Raw genomic sequence first — 20,787 nt, 5'->3', positions numbered from 1 at the left:
TTTTCAAGTTGAAATATGCATTGACCAAATTGCGCATAACTTGCCGCATAAGCTATGCAGATCTGCATAAGGAGAAGAAACACTGTTCCAACACCTGCCGAATTGTGCATAAGGGGAGTGCATAGCTTATGCAGATTCACGCCTCCCTTATGCAAGTCTCACGGAATTGTGCATAACCTATACGCCAAGTCATGCAGTTTCGCATAAGTGAATCGAAGCAGTAAGCGCATAAGGGACTGCATAACTTATGCAGTCCACTTATGCAGTCCCACAAAGGTTTCATTAATGAGCTGGCAGAAGATTCCCTCAGAAAATTCCTCCTAAAACACACCATTTTAGGGCTCCATGTCAGAAAATGCTATAAATAGCTCCATTTCCCATTTTAGAAAGGGAGAAAAAAAAAGGGAAGAAGAGAAAAAGGAGCAGCTGAAGAGACACATTCATTTTCCATACCATTTCCAACCAGATTTGGAGATTCCTTTCTTTTCTTACATTTTTCCTACATTTCTAGTGTTTAGTTTATTGATTCTTAGCTTAGATTAAAGCTTTATTTCCATATAAACTCAGAATTTCTTGTAAACATTATGGATAGTGAGTAGTTTTATTTAGATTATGGAGAATGGGTTGTAATATTTGAGATATTTTGTGGATTTTGATTGGGTAATCCATATTTTGTGGTCTTAATGAGTTTTATTCATTTCTTGTGTGCTTAATGACATGCTTAATGTAGGATCCCATTAAGTGATGTTCTTAATCCATGGTTGAGGCACCGAAAGGAGAAGGCCTTGTGATAGATAATCAGGAAATTGGACTTAATTAACTTAGATCTAGAAATAGACTAAGGATTAAGAGGATTTACAGATTAATTAAGGAACTTAATGGGTCTTGATTTGTCACACCCTACCCCTCTGTAAGGCATAACATGATCCCGTAGTATACCTAATGAATTACCAACTCCGTCTACTGATAATCCATTAAATACACTACAAGGGATTTTAAAACTTTTCTTACTTTTTTTACAGTAGTGAGCACTATTTACAGGTATTAAAAACTTTGGTGAACTGAAGTGAAACAATTAACTCATTTGATTTATTTGGAATTTCTGTAAAAATTTTGGCAGAGTGCCATCTGTATTTTGGATAAAACAGTTCTTCAGAAAACCTGTAAAAGACACTTCAATAATTTTCCAAATCTCAACTCCAATACATTTCTCAACACAACAATTTATCAACTCAATTCCATAGAAATTTTTCAAAGTCTGAGATAAGGAAATATAATACAATTTTTACAAGTCAAATAACTCATAATTAATTTACAACTTCAAGGTACAATTTGAATTTACAACTGCTCAAAACCAAAAACAAAATGTACATACAGTGTCATACATTCTGATACAAAAAGCAAAATATACGTATACTCATTATACTGGTAATCCCTCATTTGGATGTATATGCAGCCTAGTCTGCTGCCCTGTCTGTCTCTCTACCTGCGACAGCAATAAAAAGCTATCGCTGAGACAATGTCTCAGTGGTGCACAACATTAACCAAATACAATTTAAATCACAATTCATAAATCATATCAATAGTGGATACTTAAAACCATAGTCAATTTCAAGACAGTAATTGTCCATAAGAATTTAAACTCCATTTGTCAATATCACAATAATTTTCATAAGTTAGATCATGTTTGAATTCAAAAGACAGTATATGTCAATAAGAGTTTAAATTCATTTCACAATCTCACAATACACATCAATAAATCACACACAGCTTAATCATGATCCATAGTTCAATTCGTCCCAAAAGCCGATGGCTAATGAGGTATTCAATTCGTCCCAAAAGTCGATGACTAATGAGGAATAACATAGCTAGCTAGCAAAAATATGAGTACTCATCCAATTCGTCCTCAACAGGCACACACCTCAACACTTCAGCCAGAGAGGGAATTCAATTCGTCCCACTAGACAAGCTAATGAGGAATACAATCAATATACATGATAGCTGTGGTTTCAAACCATTTCCAATGCTTTTAAATCAATAAGTATCCATCAATGTCATTCAAACAATTTCTCACAGTTTCAAATCATTTACAATGCTTTTCAAGCAATAAATATTCATTCAAATACATTTCCACAATTTAAAATAATAATATACAAATAGTCAATATTTATTTCAATTGAAAATAATTCAAAAGAAATAGTTGTTGTGCATAAACCTCTGATATTTGTCTCCTGGTCTTGACTCAGTATTTCTTTCCCTTTTCTTTGAGTCCTTGTTAATCGAAACACAATTTGAAGTGTTTCAGTGCTAAATTAATTTGCCTCTAACGATAATGTTCGATAAACAATTCACTGAATACTTTTATTTGCTTAATCACCTAATATACCGACCCTCGATGCGTTTTAGGTAAATTAGGTCTTAGTGTCAATAATATGTCACATTCGATAGGGTTTTAGGTTTGGTACGTGTTACCAAACTCAATTCTATGTATATTGCGTTTTCTTGCATTTTATTGCAAATTGCTAGATTTCGGGATACTAGTTTGACCTAGCCGGACGATCTAGTTTCCTCGGTTTTCATGTAACATCCTCCCGGTAGCAATTCCGCACAGTCTACTGTTCCGGTGACCGGTGTCGGTCCGGACAGCTAGAACTTTTGGAAAAAAAATATTTAAACTAAAGTGAAGAACCATAATTAACTCAAATATTAATAAGAAAAATTTAGTAAAAATTTTAGAAATAAAATACAACCAAGTTAAATGAGCCGGTGCCCAAGCGAAGGGTAACCAGAGGGAAGTTGCGGTTCTAGCGAGGAGCCCTAGACAGGGGAAAAATTTTAAAATAATTTTTGGGACTCCAGAGAAGGGTTATTGAGGTTCCTATGGCATTAGAATGCCAAGAAAATACCTAGAAAAATTTTTCAATCGGTACAGACAATTTTGACCCGTTAAGCCAAACGAAGGGCATTTTGGTCATTTCGCCTTCAGAGGTGATTTTTGGCCGACTTGTCCAGTTAAGTAAATAATTATTATGACATAAAATATGAATTAATATTGATAAAAAATTAATTGAAAGTGAGTAGAGAAGAAGAGAAAAGAAAATACAATAAAATGCCAATTATGACATATTATGAGGTCATTTAAAATTGTCCACCAATCACAATTAAGTAACCATCAAATTAACTAATAAAAAGAGTCAAAAAAGACCAAAGAATTAAAAAGCAAACAGCAGCCCTTCTTCTCCTTCAAAAAAGTTTTTCACCTCCTCCCTCACTCCTCCATTAACAAACTTTCTAAAGCTTCAATTTCCATGCTTTCCTCACCCCAAAACCCTAAGTCCCTTCACTAAAAACTTGTCTCTACCTCTTGGGAAGTGTTTGGCAGCCTAGAAAGGGAAAGAAAGTGAAGATTAACTTGGGAAAATTCTGCCCTACAAGAGGTTAGTGCACATATATACTTAAAACTCTTTAATCCCATGCTAGAGACTTGAAACAAGTATGAATTTGTAACTTAAATGAATAAAAGTTATGTGTATGTCCACCATGATTTTTGGCAGCCCTAAAGAAGGAACATGATTGAGTGTCTTGATGGACTTAGAGTGAACTAGAGAGTATGTTTAAAAAATATATATATATATATATGTAAGGAATGAAAGTGATTAATTAAGGTAGTTGTGAAAATTTATAATGGAAATTAGGGTTTTGAGGTGTGAAACTTGGATTTAGCTTATGAAATTGTGAAAGAACATTATAAGGGTCAATTAGTGACCATTTTAGGTAAGTTGACCATAATTTGGACTGAAATGTAGCATGGCAAAGGGAATGAGTAGGCTGCCTTGTAAGTGCAGCAGGGTGACTGAAATTTCAGTCCACTTAGACAGCCATAACTTTGGCTGTGTAGGTCCAATTGGTGTTTGGCCAATTGGACATGAAACTAGGCTTATAATGGCACATTTTTGCTGAAGAAACCATGCCCAAAAGACCAAAGCAAGAGGACCAAAAGTTGGCCCCAATCCGGATACCCTGCAACAGCAACTGCAGAAATGACCAAATGAACAGTAACTGTTCATTTGGCCATAACTCACTGTAGATATGGTCAATTGACCTGAAATTTTTACAGTAACAAGATATGATATAGACAAACAACTTTCATGAAGAAACATACCCCAAATTATGCCATTAACCCATTCAAATTATTGAACAAAGTTGAGTTATCAAACCTGCAACTCTGCAGATTTACATTTGAATAGTGATGTTTGGATGGCTATAACTCTCTTTAGAAAACTCGGATTTAGGCAATTCTTGAACCGATGGAAACCTAAGGCATGGTAGAACATTTCATATGAAGAAAGTTAGACCAAATTATGAACTTAACTTGGTCAAATTACTGACCAAAGTTGGACCAAAATCTGCCAAAACCCAAAATTTCAGCGAGACGATGCAGTGAGCAATGAAACTTATTTTGGCCATAACTTGAGCTACAAAACTCCAAATGGAGTGATTCAAAAAAAGAAATTCAACTAGACAAAATAAGGAACAACTTTCATGTTTACCATTTCCTCAAATTCCTACTATAATAGTGCTTAATGGAATAGTAAAGTTAAGCTTCAAAAACTGAAAATTTTGTTTCCCTTGGTTTAAGCCTAGAAATGGTAATGGTGATCACTTCCAACAAGTTTTAAATGAAAAATGTGGTATGTTTGAAGTGCCAAAGTCAATGTACCTACTTTCTATGCAAAAGTCAACTTTCTTGTTGACCAATGAAATGAATAGTGACACCAAAAGTTGAAATTCAAAGATTGAAGAATTTTAAAGTATCAAATGCCCTAGTATACCTAACAAGATTGGTTTGGATAGTTTGGCATGCCAATAGGGTATTGTTTTAGCAGTACTGCGAAAGGCTTTATGCCTGTATTCATGGCTTTTATGCCCGTATTCATGGCTTTTATGCCCGATTATGTGATATCATGGCTTTTTAGCCATCTTGGCATCACGTGGTAGGCGTTACTGCGTCCCATGGTATGTGACCCAAGGCACGCGGTGTCGGTGCCAACGACCCGTTATCCAGTCCAGTCGTCCAGTATAGGTTACTTGAGCATGGAAAAGTATAACTGTGATTGAACTGATTATTAAAGAAAATATGAAAATTAAGAATCTGGAATGATTACAAAAATACAAAGAAGCTCAAGATCATGAAGAAAATAATTAACGAAATGCATGAAGAAGTTAATATCATAAAACATTATTAGCCCTCGACTAAACAATAAGTTAGTAATTATTCATTTCTTATGAACACAATAGCAAGGAAATTATTATTTTTATTTGCATATTATATTTTCTGGTAGTATTTGCACCACTAAGCTTTATGCTTAGCGCGTCGCTTTTGCAACACGTAGGTACTGAAAATTTGGACAGAGGGCCCAGTAGACCACAGATTCGGTAAGGCAGTTCACAGTTCTGCATAGTGTCCGTGTCACCTCACCATCCACAGTGCATTGGTAGGACACTAGGTTTCATTTTGACATTTTGTAACTAATTTCTATTTTCTCATATGTATTTGAACTTATGGAATGTATTTTGAGGTTAATGTAAATAATGAAAAATCGTATTAATGAATGTAAAAGTGAATGTTTATCTGTGATTTATACATGATATCACATGAGATGAATGATTGGGAAATGAATGGTGAAAAATGTTGAGATTTTGATATTGAAGTTTGAGAGTGATGAGATGATTGAATATGATAATAGGAAGTGTTTTTCACAGGTTCCGAAGAACTGTTTTCTCCATTTTTAGCCGGTACTTTGCCGGATTTTCTATAAAATTCTCGGAACCTCAAATAAATTATAATTTCGATAAATGGCTTAAATAAATTATATTTCATAAGTTATATTCAAAAGGAAGAATAAAAATGAATTAAGATAAAATAGAGTGCTCGGCACACTGAGTGGCATAACTTGCTCGGCTACACTGTAGTCGGGTAAGGGGTGTCACATTTCGGGTTTCGGTCAAAACTACATACTTGTAGATCTATGTCTTATGGACCGCGGTGAAAAATTTTAGGTCAATCCGAGTTAAGTAGACCAAGTTATGGTCATTATACTATTGCTGGTCAATTGGTATCAAATTAGGTCAATTTTAGGTCAATTTGGTCAACTTTGGTTCGGCCAGTTTTTGGACCCGAACTTGTGCAAGCTTTTTGACTTGCTTCTGGTCATTTCTGGGTTTTGGTGTCTTCATAATACTTGTAGGTATGGGTCTTAACTATTCATGGTTAAAATTTCAGGTCAATTGGACCTGTTTTGAGTGAGTTATGGCCTAAACACTCACTGCTGCCCAATTGGTCATTTTTCAGGTCCTAATTGTACCTAATCCGAATTGGTCATTTTCTTAAGTCACCTTGCAAGCAGAATTTTGGTATGTTTTCTCAATGAAAGTTGGCACATTTTGTGCCTAGTTCCACCTCCAATTGGTCTCATACCAATTGAGGTTACACATTTAAACTTATTGGCTAAAATATACACTGCCCTTGGTTACTTTGCTCAAAACACATCAATCACACACATTTACCTTGTAATATGTTTACTTCCCTACCAAATCTGTTTTGGTACATTATCAAAACCACATCCCACTTTACATTATCCTCACTTTGGGCAGATTACAATTATCTTCAATACACCAATTAAAATTCACATTTACAAAGTCTAAATACAATCACATACACACCTAAACATCAATAATTCTCACATACACTTTACAAAATAATTTCATACACATATCCATCAATCCTTCTATGTCAACATTCTGCCAACACTTCCATGAATACATACATTTATTCAAGTGTCCCCAAGCTGCCGAAAACTGTCCTTCAACACCAAGTGTCCTACAATTCATTAAATCCCATTCCAAGTGCAAAAATCACCTTATACATGTGAAGTAATTCACTAGGTTATTAAATCATCATGATCAATATCATTTCTCATCAATTATATGCACAATTATTTCATCAAATACATGACTCCATGGCTGTCCAAAATGAACACAACAATAACTCTTCAAACTCAAAAATTTTCTTCACAAACCCAACACCCATAACATGTACACAAAACTTAACAAAGCTATCTTCAAAAACACTAACTTACCTTATGGTTGGAGCTTGTTAAACCTTGCTTAAACTTCTCAAATTTAGTATCAAACTCTTCCTTGTGATGAGTAGACAAAGTTTCATGAAGGAACCTAAGTGAATGGAGTTGAAATGGAGGGAGAGGTTGAAGCTCAAAGAAAACGGCAATGGAGTCTTCCTTTTCCTTCAATTCGGCATGGATGAGAAACTTAGAGAAAATGAGTTTTGCAGATTGTTTATTTGATGTACACCTGCCCCTTTGTGTTTATTTTATTCCTTAGTGGTCCACTCATTTAAATTATATCATAAAATAAGCTTAAATGTGTTATTTACACATTTTTCACCCCACTTTTGGCTATTTGTATTAGGTACCCCTCTTTTAATTTTTCATTTCATTTTCTAAGTGTAATATTATTTATTTTTAATGGACATTTAGGTCAAAAGACAATTCGGGGTGTCAAATGACCATAATGCCCTGTTAAGATTCGTTCGATTTTTCGGTAACACCGGGTTTTGTCTGTTTTTCGATTTCTCACTTTTCCTTGTACTAATTATTTAATTTTTCTTTGATCTTTCTAATGATATTTATTCTTCAATAAGGTTCTATTTAAGTCCTAAAAATGTTTTCCAGGGTTCCATGATCCGTAGCTAGTCAACGGTCCACGCCGTGGCTTCCCAGTGCGGTCACCCATCGTTAGGTTTCCCGGCTCGTTTAACTTGCTCACATTTCTTTGCTATTATTTTTCCTTTGTTTTTCTTGTATTTTCTTTTCTTGTATTTCATTATTTTATGTCTCCTCACTCATATTGAAGTGTAGTTCTAGGCATCCTAGCTGTCCGGACAACACTGGTCACTGGAGCAGCAGAACGCACTATCGAACTTAGGGGTGTTACATGATTAACTCTAACTCCACGAAAGTAGGATTAGATTGATTAAAGCATGCTTTGTCTCACTCGAAAGGGTATTCAAAGGATTTAAGAATTAATCTCCTTAAAACCCGTAAGTTCTACAAGATTGGATAACCAATTTAAAATCCCAAAATAGCTCTAATATGAAATCTTGAACTCCGGAATCGCCTTTTTTATAATTGTTAATTTCTAATCAAATTTAATTGCTTGCCATTTTAAATTTTGCCATATTTCACTTGCTTATTTCAAATTGATGCAATTTTAGTTTAATTGATACATTGTTGGATAGATTATTAATTTTGCACATATAAATTTCATACTCCAATACCCATCAATTTATTGCTTTGATTTCAAAAATAGTTCAATTTAGTCAACTTTTTATATCAAAAATTCAATCATTAACACAACTCATCGTGGGAATGATATCTTTTCTATATTACTTGTACGACCTGTGCACTTGCGGTTGGGCCACATCAAGTTTTTGGCGCCGTTGCTGGGGAGTTGTTTGTTTAAGATTGAATTCTTGATTATTTTAGTTGTTTTTAGTTTTATCTTTATTATCTTTTCATTTTGTGTTTGTTTGTTCTTTTTCAGGTACTTTTAATCTTTTATGAGAAGAGCTGAAGCACAAGTGACACATCCTTATTGTTCAATCCTGAAATTGAGAAATTTTGTAAAGCCAACAAGAAAGAAACCAGAAAAAGGAAAGAAGCATTGAGAGAAATTGAATTAGAAGCAGACATGGCTGATGAAAGAATCAGAATTGGTGGTGGTAATGCTGAAAATGATCGAAACAATGAAAATACAGCCCAAGGTGAAGAGATTATAAATGCTAATGTGCCTAGGGGAAGTATGATGGATCATGCTTTTCCTCGTTTTGATGACTTGAGAGAGAGTATAGCAATACCAAGAATTGATGCAAATAGTTACAAGATGGATTTTGGGGTTCTTCAAATGATTCAAAATTCTCAATTTGGGGGACATCCTTCTGAAAATCCACACACACATCTGAAGAAGTTTGCTATGATCTGTGACATGCAAAAACAACCTGGAGTGTCTGATGATGCAGCAAGATTGAAGATATTCCCATTCTCTTTGAAAGATAGAGTATTGGATTGGCTTGATTCTTTACCTCACAACTCTATTACAAATTGGGAGCAACTCACTAATGCATTTCTTGCACAATATTTTCTACCTGGAAAAACTCAAGAATTGAGGAATCAAATGACAGCTTTCAGACCAAGAGAAGATGAAACTCTCTATGAGTCATGGATGAGATAGAAAGAATTAGAGAGACAATACCTACATCATGCCATTCCCAAATGGATGATAAACTAGAATTTTTACACAAATGTAACTCCTGCAATTAGAGGGATTATTGATGCTCAAACAGGAGGAGAATTTATTATGAAGCATGAAGATGAAGCTTATGAGCTATTGGAGAAAATTGCAAAGAATACTCATCTTTGGAGTAGTCCAAGAGGACCAGCTCCAACTCAAAGGAGGCAAGCTGCTGGAATGTATGATCTTGATCCATTCAACATGATTAATGCAAAGTTTGATGCACTTACAAATGTTTTGGCTAAGAAGATGGAAGATTTGAGTATGTTGGTTAGTTCATCATCATCATCTGGAAGTTCACAACAAGTTGCTTATGCAGAGGGAACTACCAGCTGTGGAGTAGATTATAGAGAGCAAGCTGCATATGTTGGTAATTATGGAAACAAACAAATGGGGAATCCTTACTCTCAAACTTATAATCTAACTTGGAGGAATCATCCCAACTTTTCATGGGGAAATCAGCAAAGTCAAGTTCCAAATCAGAATTTTCAACCACAACAGCAACAAGGAATTCCATATCAGCAAAATAGGCAACCATTGCCTAATTTTCAGCAGAAAAATATGAATCCTCCACCAAAACAGCAAGAACAAAGTTCCACCACAGAAGCTTTATTACAACAGATTTTTGCTAACCAAAATAAGCATGATGAGGAGATGAGAGAGATGAAAGCAAGGCTAGAACAGATGCAAACACACAACAGCATGCTGGAAAATCAGATTGCACAACAAGCATCTTCCTCAAGTACCAAGTCTTTTGGAAAACTTCCAAGTCAACCAGAAAAGCCAAGAGAGCAGTGTCAAGCTATTACTTTAAGAAGTGGGAAAATTGTAAATAATGAAAAGAGTGAAAAAAGTGAGAAGAGAGAAAATGAGAAAGAAACTGATGAGGGTGAAAAACAAGAGAGTGCAGAAAAATGTAAAGAGAAAATTGAAGAGAAGGAAGAGAAGTATATACCTCCAGAGCCTTACAAGCCACAACTTCCCTTTCCACAAAGATTTCAAAAAGCCAAGCTTGATAAGCAATTTGGGAAGTTCTTAGAGGTTTTGAAGAAGCTATACATAAATGTGCCTTTTATTGATGCTCTTTCACAAATGCCCTCTTATGCAAAATTCTTAAAAGAAATTCTCTCAAACAAGAGGAAACTTGAAGATCATGAAACTGTAGCTTTGACAGAAGAATGTAGTGCTATCCTCCAAAGGAAACTTCCTCCAAAGCTCAAGGATCCAGGGAGTTTTTCAATTCTATGCCACATTGGGGAATCATGTTCTATAAAAGCTTTATGTGATTTAGGGGCTAGTGTTAGCCTTATGCCCTTCTCCATTTATGAGAAGCTCAATATGGGAGATCTTAAACCAACCCACATTTCTCTTCAGTTAGCTGACAGATCAATTAAGTATCCTGAAGGGATTTTGGAGAACGTGCCTCTGAAGGTTGGGAAGTTCTATATACCTGTTGACTTTGTCATCTTGGACATGGAAGAGGATTCTAATATTCCAATTATCTTGGGAAGACCCTTTCTAGCTACAGCAGGAGCATTGATTGATGTTAAGGGAGAAAAATTGACTCTTAGAGTTAGTGAAGATCAATTGGTTTTCAATATTAATAACACTATGAAAAAGCATCATTCTGAAACTGATACTTGCTTAAGAGTTGATATCATTGATGAGCTGGTTGAAGAACACTTCAGAAAGAAATATCCAGAAGATCCACTTGAAAATTGCTTGGTTCATGGAGGAGGCATAGACTATGACAACCCTCATGTGGCTGCATATGCTCAACATTTAGAGGGAAGTCCACCATTCATTTCTACTCCAGTTTTTCAACTTACACAAAAGGAAAAAGTCGAATTTAAGCAACCATCATTCAAGGAAGAAGACGCACCTAAAGTAAAACTTAAGCAACTTCCTTCTCAGCTCAGGTATGAATTTCTTGGCACTAATAACACTTATCCAGTAATGTAAATGCAAACTTGAGTACCTTAGAGGCTGATAAGTTGTTAAGAGTGTTGAGGCAATTTAGGAAAGTTTTAGGATACACCATAGATGACATTAAGGGAATAAGCCCACACTTTTGCATGCACATAATTATTTTGGAAGAAAATTATAAGCCATCTATTGAACATCAGAGGAGGTTGAACCCAAATATGAAAGAAGTTATTAAAAAGGAAATTTTAAAGTTGCTTGATGCAGGGATCATATATCCTATTTCATACAGTACTTGGGTGAGCCCAGTACAGTTTGCCCCAAAAAAGGGTGGAATGACAGTGGTCAAAAATGAAAATAATGAATTAATTCCCACCAGAACAGTGACTAGTTGGCGAATGTGCATAGATTACAGAAAATTAAATATAGCCACTAGAAAAGATCATTTTCCACTTCCCTTCATTGACCAAATGTTAGAAAGACTGGCTAAGCATTCTTATTTTTGCTATTTAGATGGATACTCAGGTTTTTTTCAAATCCCTATCCATCCAAATGATCAAGAGAAAACCACTTTTACTTGTCCATATGGAACCTTTGCTTATAGGCGGATGCCTTTTGGGTTGTGTAATGCACCAGCCACTTTTCAAAGATGCATGATGGCAATCTTCTCAGATTTCATTGAAGATATAATGGAGGTTTTTATGGACGACTTTTCTGTTTATGGATCTTCATTTGACATATGCTTAGCTAACCTTTCTAAAGTTTTGCAGCGATGTGCAGATACTGACCTTGTGTTAAACTGGGAAAAGTGTCATTTCATGGTTCAGGAAGGGATAGTGCTTGGACATTTGGTATCTAACAGAGGAATAGAGGTTGATAAAGCCAAAGTTGAAGTGATAGAGAAGATGGCTCCTCCTACCAATGTCAAGGGAATTCGAAGTTTTCTAGGACATGCCGGGTTCTACAGACGCTTTATCAAGGATTTTTCTAAAATAGCCAAACCTTTGTCTAATTTGTTAAGTCATGACATACCATTTGTATTTGACCAAGAGTGTTTGGATGCCTTTTGCAGGTTAAAGCAAGCTCTTATCACTGCACCAATCATGCAACCACCCGATTGGAGCCTACCTTTTGAAATCATGTGTGATGCTAGCAACTATGCAATTGGAGCTGTTCTTGGTCAAAGAAAGGACAAAAAGGCTTATGCTATTTACTATGATAGTAGAACATTGGATGAAGCTCAAACAAATTATGCAACAACTGAAAAGGAATTCTTAGCAATTGTCTTTGCATTGGAAAAGTTCAGACCTTATATTATTGACTCAAAGGTGGTTATATTCTTAGATCATGCAGCCATCAGGTATTTACTCCGTAAAAAGGAGGCTAAACCTAGGCTCATTAGGTGGATTCTGATGCTACAAGAGTTTGACTTGGAGATTAGAGATAAGAAGGGAGCTGAAAATGTAGTTGCAGATAATCTTAGTAGGTTGAAATTGGATGATGAAGAAATGGATGACATCCCTATTGATGAGTTTTTCTTGGATGAACAACTTTTCTCTCTTGTTGTTAAATTACCTTGGTATGCAGACCTTGTGAATTATCTATCTTGTGGAGTTTTGCCTCTAGGAATGACATGGCAACAAAAGAAAAAGTTTTTGCATGAGGTAAAATTTTGTAGATGGGATGATCCTTTACTCTTTAGGAGATGCTGTGATGGTTTAATAAGGAGATGTATTCCTGATGAGGAGACACAGAGTATTATGCATCATTGCCATACTTCTGATTATGGAGGACATTTTGGAATCTCTAAAACAGCTAGTAAAATTTTACAAGCTAGTTTCTTTTGGCCAAATCTTTTTAAGGATGTGAGGAAATTTGTGTTGGAATGTGATAAATGTCAAAGGAGTGGAAATTTGTCAAAAAGAGATCAAATGCCCCTAAATGATATTCTTGAAGTAGAATTATTCAATGTCTGGGGAATAGATTTTATGGGGCCATTTCCTCATTCATATGGTAATAAATACATTTTGGTTGGGGTTGACTATGTGTCAAAGTGGGTGAAAGCTATTGCAACTCCAACTAATGATGCTAGAGTGGTAGTGAAATTTTTGAAAAAATTTGTTTTGAGTAGGTTTGGAGCTCCTAGGGCTGTAATTAGTGATGGGGGTTTATATTTTTGTAATAAGCAATTTGAGAGCTTAATGAGGAAATATGGTGTAGTGCACAAGATAGCTACCCCATACCACCCTCAAACTTCAGGACAAGTTGAAATTTCTAACAGAGAACTCAAACATATCTTGGAGAAAACAGTGAGCAATTCTCGAAAAGATTGGTCTATCAAACTAGATGAAGCTTTATGGGCATATAGGACTGCTTACAAAACCCCTATAGGAACTACCCCCTTTAGGTTGGTGTATGGTAAGTCTTGTCATTTACCTATGGAGCTAAAACATAGAGCATATTGGGCCATTCAGACCTTGAATTTTGATCTCAAGCAAGCTGGTGAGAAAAGGTTATTGCAACTTAATGAGCTTGAAGAATTAAGGATGGATGCTTATGAAAGTGCCCGTATTTACAAAGAAAGAACTAAAGTTTGGCATGATAAGCATCTTAGAAAAAAAGAATTTAAAGAAGGTGATTCAGTTTTGTTGTTCAACTCAAGATTGCAATTATTCCCTGGAAAACTTAAATCAAGGTGGACTGGTCCATATAGAGTTTCTAAGGTTTTCCCTTATGGAACAATTGAAATTTGGAGTGAAAAATCTGGGAATTTTAAGGTCAATGGGCATAGATTGAAACATTACATAACTGGAGACCCAATAAAAGGAGCAAGCTGTTACAAGCTCTCCAATCCCTCACCTCTTTTCAGTGAAAATACATGAAAAGTCCAGCTAAGGACTATAAATTAGCCCTCTTGGGAGGCATCCCAAGTTCTTTTATTTTGCTTTTGTTGATTTACTTTTATTTACATTGCTTTTGTTTTTATCTTAATTCTCCCCAAATTCAATTTTTGACATTGTTGAATCTTGTCCCTTGTAGATGAATTTCAATGGAGGAAGGTTGGTGAACTGCTGGGGAGTGACCCATAACTGATATTTTATCCTTCAACTCTCCCAAAAATTGATTGATTTTTGCTGCATAACCTATGCAGGTTTGCTACTTGGTTTATGCAGAGAGGAAAAATGAAAATTGCAGCAAAGAAGGGTCTGCAGCAGATGACTTATGTTCTTGGTGAGGTTGGGTGTGTAACTTTTAAGTATTTGTGCTTATCATGTTAATATAGTGGTAAGTGGGTCATCTTTGTAGTTTTGAGCTTATTTGGGTCGAGAGATTCAACGTGGACATATTGCATTTTCTTGGCAAAACTTGGGGAGTCCATTCTCATTTGTGGATAGATGCAACTTTATGCAGATTTTTATTGAGTTTTAATGTGCTAAATGTTGATTTGTAGAATTTGAGTCAAAATGGCATGGTTCACAAAGGCGTTTTATGCAGGATTCATTTTTACAAGCTTGTGTGATGCAATTTTGATGGACTTTTGTATATATTGATGTGTTTTTGGTGAAAATTTCTCATGGTTTATGCTTCATGGAATTATATTTCTTCATTTTAGGGTATTTTTCACACTTGCAAATCATTTTCAATTGTTCTCTCAATCTTGTTGAATTGTGCATAAGTAACTGCATAGCTTATGCAATCCTGCATAACCACAATTCTTGCCAATTTCATCTCTGTTGCAAACTGCATAAGGAAGTGCATAGCTTATGCAACTCTGCATAGCCACATTTTTGTCAAATTTCATACCTACCAAGACTTGCATAAGTGTGTGCATGACTTATGCACTTTTGCATGACTTCAAATCCTGCATTTTCTCCTTCTGCCGAAATCTGCATAAGCAGGGTGCATAACTTATGCACTTCCGCATGACCGAACTCTCCAAAAATCAAAACCTACCGAGAGGTCCATAAGCAAAGTGCATAACTTATGCACTTCTGCATAACCACCAACTCTGAATATCAAAACTTGCCGAGAGGTGCATAAGCAGAGTGCATGACTTATGCACTTCTGCATAACCACCAACTTTGGATTTCAAAACCTGCCGAGAGGTGCATAAGGGGAATGCATGACTTATGCACTTCCGCATGACCGAACCCTCCAAAATTCAAAACCTGTCGAGAGGTGCATAAGCAGGGTGCATAACTTATGCACTTCCGCATGACCGAACCCTCCAAAATTCAAAACTTGCCGAGACCTGCATAAGAGGAGTGCATGACTTATGCACTTCCGCATGACCACTCTCCCTGAAAATCAAAACCTGCCGAGAGGTGCATAAGCAGGGTGCATGACTTATGCACTTCCGCATGACCACACTCTCCAAAAATTAAAACTCATCGAAACCTGCATAAGAGAGTGCATAAGTTATGCACACCCATTTTTCCCCTTATGCAGTTTTACACAATCACATCCAAAATTTTCTTCGGCACCCCTTTTTCCCACCTCCACCTCCCGTCTTTTCTGTTCACGACTGTCCGTTCACTTCCATTTATTCTGGCATTATCTCTTTCCCTTCTTCTCCACGCCTATTTCCGCCGCCCTAGCCCCAACTACCCCTGCATCTTTCATTTTCTCCCTCACCTTCTTCATCCTCACCATTGGCAACGCAATTGAGTCGCCTCCCCATTCCCCTCCAACCTCCCCTCTCCAAGTTTTGCCATTGTCCATGCGACCTCCCAACCCCGATTCCCCTCCACAAGAAACACCTCCACCACTTCCCACAGCCACTTACAAGGGGAAAATTAGGTCGAAATCCACCCGACCCATAGCTTCTGTACCTCCTCTCTCAAAACGCAAAGAACCACCCACCACCCCAATGTCAGAGCCTCCACCCAAAAATCCAAAAATTTCAGCCTCCACACAAGCCAAATCACCCTCTTCTAGTAAAAAGCAATCATCAGTAGCAACACAGGTATCAAAGCTACCTTGGTCTCTTCCTGATGCAACCCACAAAGCAACCTTTAAGAGACTTAAGGAAAGGAGGGTGCAACCCACTAGGTATATTTCTGCAGACTCTCTCCAATCACTTGGTTTATTTGACAATGTGGTTGCCTATCTTGATGGTATGGGTTGGATGGAATTTGTGCACAAGCAAGAAATTGTTTATGCAGCTTTAGTTTTGGAATTTATTTCCTCATTCTCTGCCACCCTGAAATTGCATGATGTACATTTTAAGCCAACTATGAAATTTAGATGTTTGGGGCAAAATAAAGAGTTATCATTGGACTAATTTCATAGCATTCTTGGGTTTGCAATTGATGGGCTATTTAGAGTACCATATATAGGGGTAGAGGTAGCAAACAAAGGCATTTGGAATGCTGCTCAATTTTGGAGAATTATCACAAACCAACCTCAGACTTTTTCTGCTGGCAGATCCAAAACCTCTCAAATACTAGACCCTGCACTTAGGTTTATCCATAGGCTTATTGCTAGCACTATTTTGGGCAGAGGGACTAGTTCTGGTGCTGTTGGGAAATCTGAATTATTCATGTTATGGTGTGCTTTTCACAAGGTCAAGGTTTCTCCTGGTTATTTCTTTTGTGAGCATGTGTTGCATATTGCCACCAAATCCATAGGTGACATTGTCTTGGGTGGGCTCATAACTGTTATAGCCAAGCATTTTGGTTTTAATCCTGAAGAACATCCAATACCAGCACTTGTAGACACCCTCTATTTTGATGCTACACACCTATCCAAAACTGGATTCAGCTTGCCACCCTCTGACCCTGCACAACCAGCAACAGAAACTGAACCCACTGCACAACCAGAGAGACTATCTGTCCCACCAGTCCAACATCACTCTGCTGAACCTGCCCCACCTCCTCAGTCTGCACAGGACACCCCAATAGCTTCTGCACAGCCCATACCTTCTGCAGCTGAACCCTCTTCATCCACAGCCCCTCCTGCCTTAAACACTAAAGCCTTATTCACCTATCTTGAAAGGCTTAGTGATGATATATATTTTGTGGATAGGAAGCTTGACACTGGTCTTGATACTCTCAAGGATCGTCATGATCAACTATTTGACTTTGTCATGGAAACCAGAGACAAGCAAAAAGAATTAAAGGAGATGATGAAGCAACTGATGGTTTTTCTGGGAATGCCTCCTCCACCTCCATCACCTCCTCCAGCACCATCATTTCGACAGCAACCAGCAGCAACCAACCCCTTAGCAACTTCTTTGGACAAAGGCAAAACAATAGAATTAGATTAGTTTCTGTTTTACTTTTGTTCAAACTTGTAGGCCTTTTTCTTTGTAGATATGCTGAAACAATTTTAATTTGTTTTGAATTCTGTTTTTCTTGAAGTTTTATTGGATGGTTATTACATTAGTTTTTCATTGTTTTCTTTGATTTTCATTGCCTTTACTGCCCTTTTGTGCATATTTGTCCATACTCTGTATATATTTGGATGCTTCTACTGGTGGTTGCACATTTTTCCTTGCTCATCATCATGCATCAGCTTTTGAATATATTGCACAGGCTATGAATACCCTTATGCAAATATTTTGCATAGCCTGTGCAGTCCTTTATGCCACTCATGCAGAACTGCACAGGCTGTGAATACCCTCATGCAAATGTTCTGCATAGCCTGTGCAGTCCTTATTGCCACTCATGCAGAACCGCACGGCTTATGCACCCTACTTATGCACCTGCTCTGGACAGCACTTTACTCTGCATAACCTGTGCAGCTTCTTATGCATCCCCATTATATCTTGAATTCTCATATGCTCTATACCAAGAAACTACTTCTTTTTGCTCTTAAATCTCACAATTCCAGGTAACTTTGAGTTTTTATAATACACTGCTTGAGACATTGAGGACAATGTCTAATTTTGAGTTTGGGGGTGCACATTTTGATTTTTGCTACATTTTTCATACATTTTTCACATTTTGAGTATAGGAGCATCTCATCCCATTCCATTTACATATACTGTAAATATTTTACATATACATCCTTACATACATATGCATAACACATTTACACACACATTATACATTACTTAGAAATTGTACACATTGCACACAAATAGATTTCCTCCATTTAGTTAATGCATTACTCATTTTTAGGAATCATGCATCATGCATCAAAATCTTTTGCCAAATCCCTTGAGTATTGAAAAGTTGCCTATGAGAGTAGGGGTGTGCAAACGGTGGTTCGGTTCCGAACCGAACCGAACCGATAAAATCGAAAACCGAAAATCGAAAATTTTAAAAACAGAACCGAACCGATTGATAAGAGAAAACCGAATCGAATCGAACCGATAAATTTCGGTTCGGTTCGATTTTAAACCGATTAAACCGAAATTTATAAAATTTCATATTTTTAACATTAAATCTAAATAATAAAAACATAAAAACAAAAAAATTAGAAATCAAAACTCAAAAATCTTTAGGTTCGGTTCGGTTTTCTTTGACTTCGGTTCGGTTCGATTCGATTCGATTCAATTTGATTCGATTTTTTTTTATTTCCTATATATATTAATAATTTCGGTTCGGTTCGGTTTTTTTGATTTTTTTATGAAAATAACCGAACCGAACCGATTAACCGAAATAATCAAAAATATAAACTGAACCGAACCGATTAATTTTTAAAACCGAACCGATTGAACCGAATTAATCGGTTCGGTTCAGTTTTTCGGTTTAAACCGAAAACTGCACACCCCTATATGAGAGTGATTTGACTTACCTTTAGTTGGGTTTGTGGATTGAAAGTTTCCTAAGAGGTGCAAGGTTTTGAAGTGTTTAACCCTTGCCTATATCTTCTTAGCCAAAAAGCCACCCAACTAGTCCTTCAGAGATTGGAATGTTTAGAGAGAGTTATTGGATATAAGGTAGTCAAATGATGTCTCACCAATCTTAGAACAAATTTTCTAAACCTTTCAAGGCGAAATACCAGCTTGTACTTGAAAAGAGAGATGATTAGACATTCTTTGATTTAAACCTTCTCATTTTAAACCTTTGGCCCTTTTCCTAATCAAAATTGACCCTTGCAAATCCCTTTGAGCCTTTTTATCCCTAATTTTTCTTGAAATCCTTATTGTTACCTAGCCAATGAACCAAACACTCCAACCCTTTTCATGAGAATAATTATTTACAATATTAGGTACATAAAAAAAAAAGAAAAAAAAATTCAATAAAAGGGAGAAGAAATGCTTGTCACCTTGTAAAAGTGCTAGTATATGAGCTTTTCACCATTGTCATCCAAAATGAAAGAAATCCACCCAAAGTATTAAAAGAAATGAGTTTGGGGGTGGCAAATTTTAGGGACAATCATCAAAAGAAAATGTAAGATACAAGTTTAAAGAATCAAAATGTCCCTCCATTTTTATGTGTTTTGTAAACTATGCTAGCACTTGACAATCCTCATTGTGTATTTCTCTCCCCCATATAAATATATAAAAATAAAAAAATATAATAAAATAAGAAGCGTACCTTATGTTTCAAAATTGAAAATATTCTCATGCTTTGAACCCTTTTTACCCATTTTTATTCTTAGCCTCATTTTGAACCCCATAGCCCCATTACATCCCTAAAAAGACCTTTGATCTCTTGATAGTACTTGTTACATTAGTGGAGATAGGAGTAGGGAATTTGCCTATGGGATTGGAAAAGTATCCATTCATTCATTTAATTTCATCATTCTATATAGAGACACTTTGGTTATTGATTGTCCTAGAATTCCTTTTGAGCATGACTTTCTCTTTTGATTGGTTGGTTTGGGGATTTTGAATGATAATTGACTTGATGGCTAAGCGGTGAAAGCTTGGATAAGCATTAAATTCTTTGCATTTTGAAGGATGGGTATATGGATTGCTGGTATGGCTGAAGGTGTGTTAAGTTACTTTAATAGGTAACTTTCATAGCTCTTTGGATAAGGCACCCCTAAAAATTTTGCATCACATTTTAAAGTTTGCTTGAGGACAAGCAAAAGCTTGAGTTTGGGGGTATTTGATGCATACATTTTGCATAATCATTTAGGTTTAATTTCATAGCCATTTTATTTGATTATTAGTCATTTTTAGCTAATTCCATTAGTTATTTGTTAGTTTTTCATAATAGTCAATTTTGGATTAATTTGTAATTTTTACTTTGTTTTGTAGGAAAAATGTTGGTTTTGAAGGACTGAAGAGAAATTTTGCCATTGAGGAGTAACTTCTACAGCCAAAGATGTGAAAAACAAGTTTTCAAGTTGAAATATGCATTGACCAAATTGCGCATAACTTACCACAAAAGCTATGCAGATCTGCATAAGGAGAAGAAACATTGTTCCAACACCTGCCGAATTGTGCATAAAGGGAGTGCATAGCTTATGCAGATTCACGCCTCCCTTATGCAAGTCTCACGGAATTGTGCATAACCTATGCGCCAAGTCATGCAGTTTCGCATAAGTGAACCAGAATTAAAAATCGCATAAGGGATCGCATAACTTATGCATCCA

The 20,787-nt window shown here is 36.3% G+C and overlaps 1 non-coding gene across 1 annotated transcript; it reads right to left on the bottom strand.

Moving 5' to 3' along the window:
• Window positions 1-9,237: 9,237 nt before the first annotated feature.
• Window positions 9,238-9,344, bottom strand: LOC131183706 (small nucleolar RNA R71). The gene has a single exon (XR_009151743.1). It is a non-coding gene; the product is annotated as a small nucleolar RNA R71 (small nucleolar RNA).
• Between the last annotated feature and the right edge of the window lie 11,443 nt (window positions 9,345-20,787).

The sequence above is a fragment of the Hevea brasiliensis genome, chromosome 9 (assembly GCF_030052815.1).
Source record: "Hevea brasiliensis isolate MT/VB/25A 57/8 chromosome 9, ASM3005281v1, whole genome shotgun sequence".
In the NCBI taxonomy this organism is placed as follows: Eukaryota; Viridiplantae; Streptophyta; class Magnoliopsida; order Malpighiales; family Euphorbiaceae; genus Hevea; species Hevea brasiliensis.
Note: the sequence above shows the minus strand (reverse complement) of the source record. Positions and strands in the feature narration are given on the sequence as shown.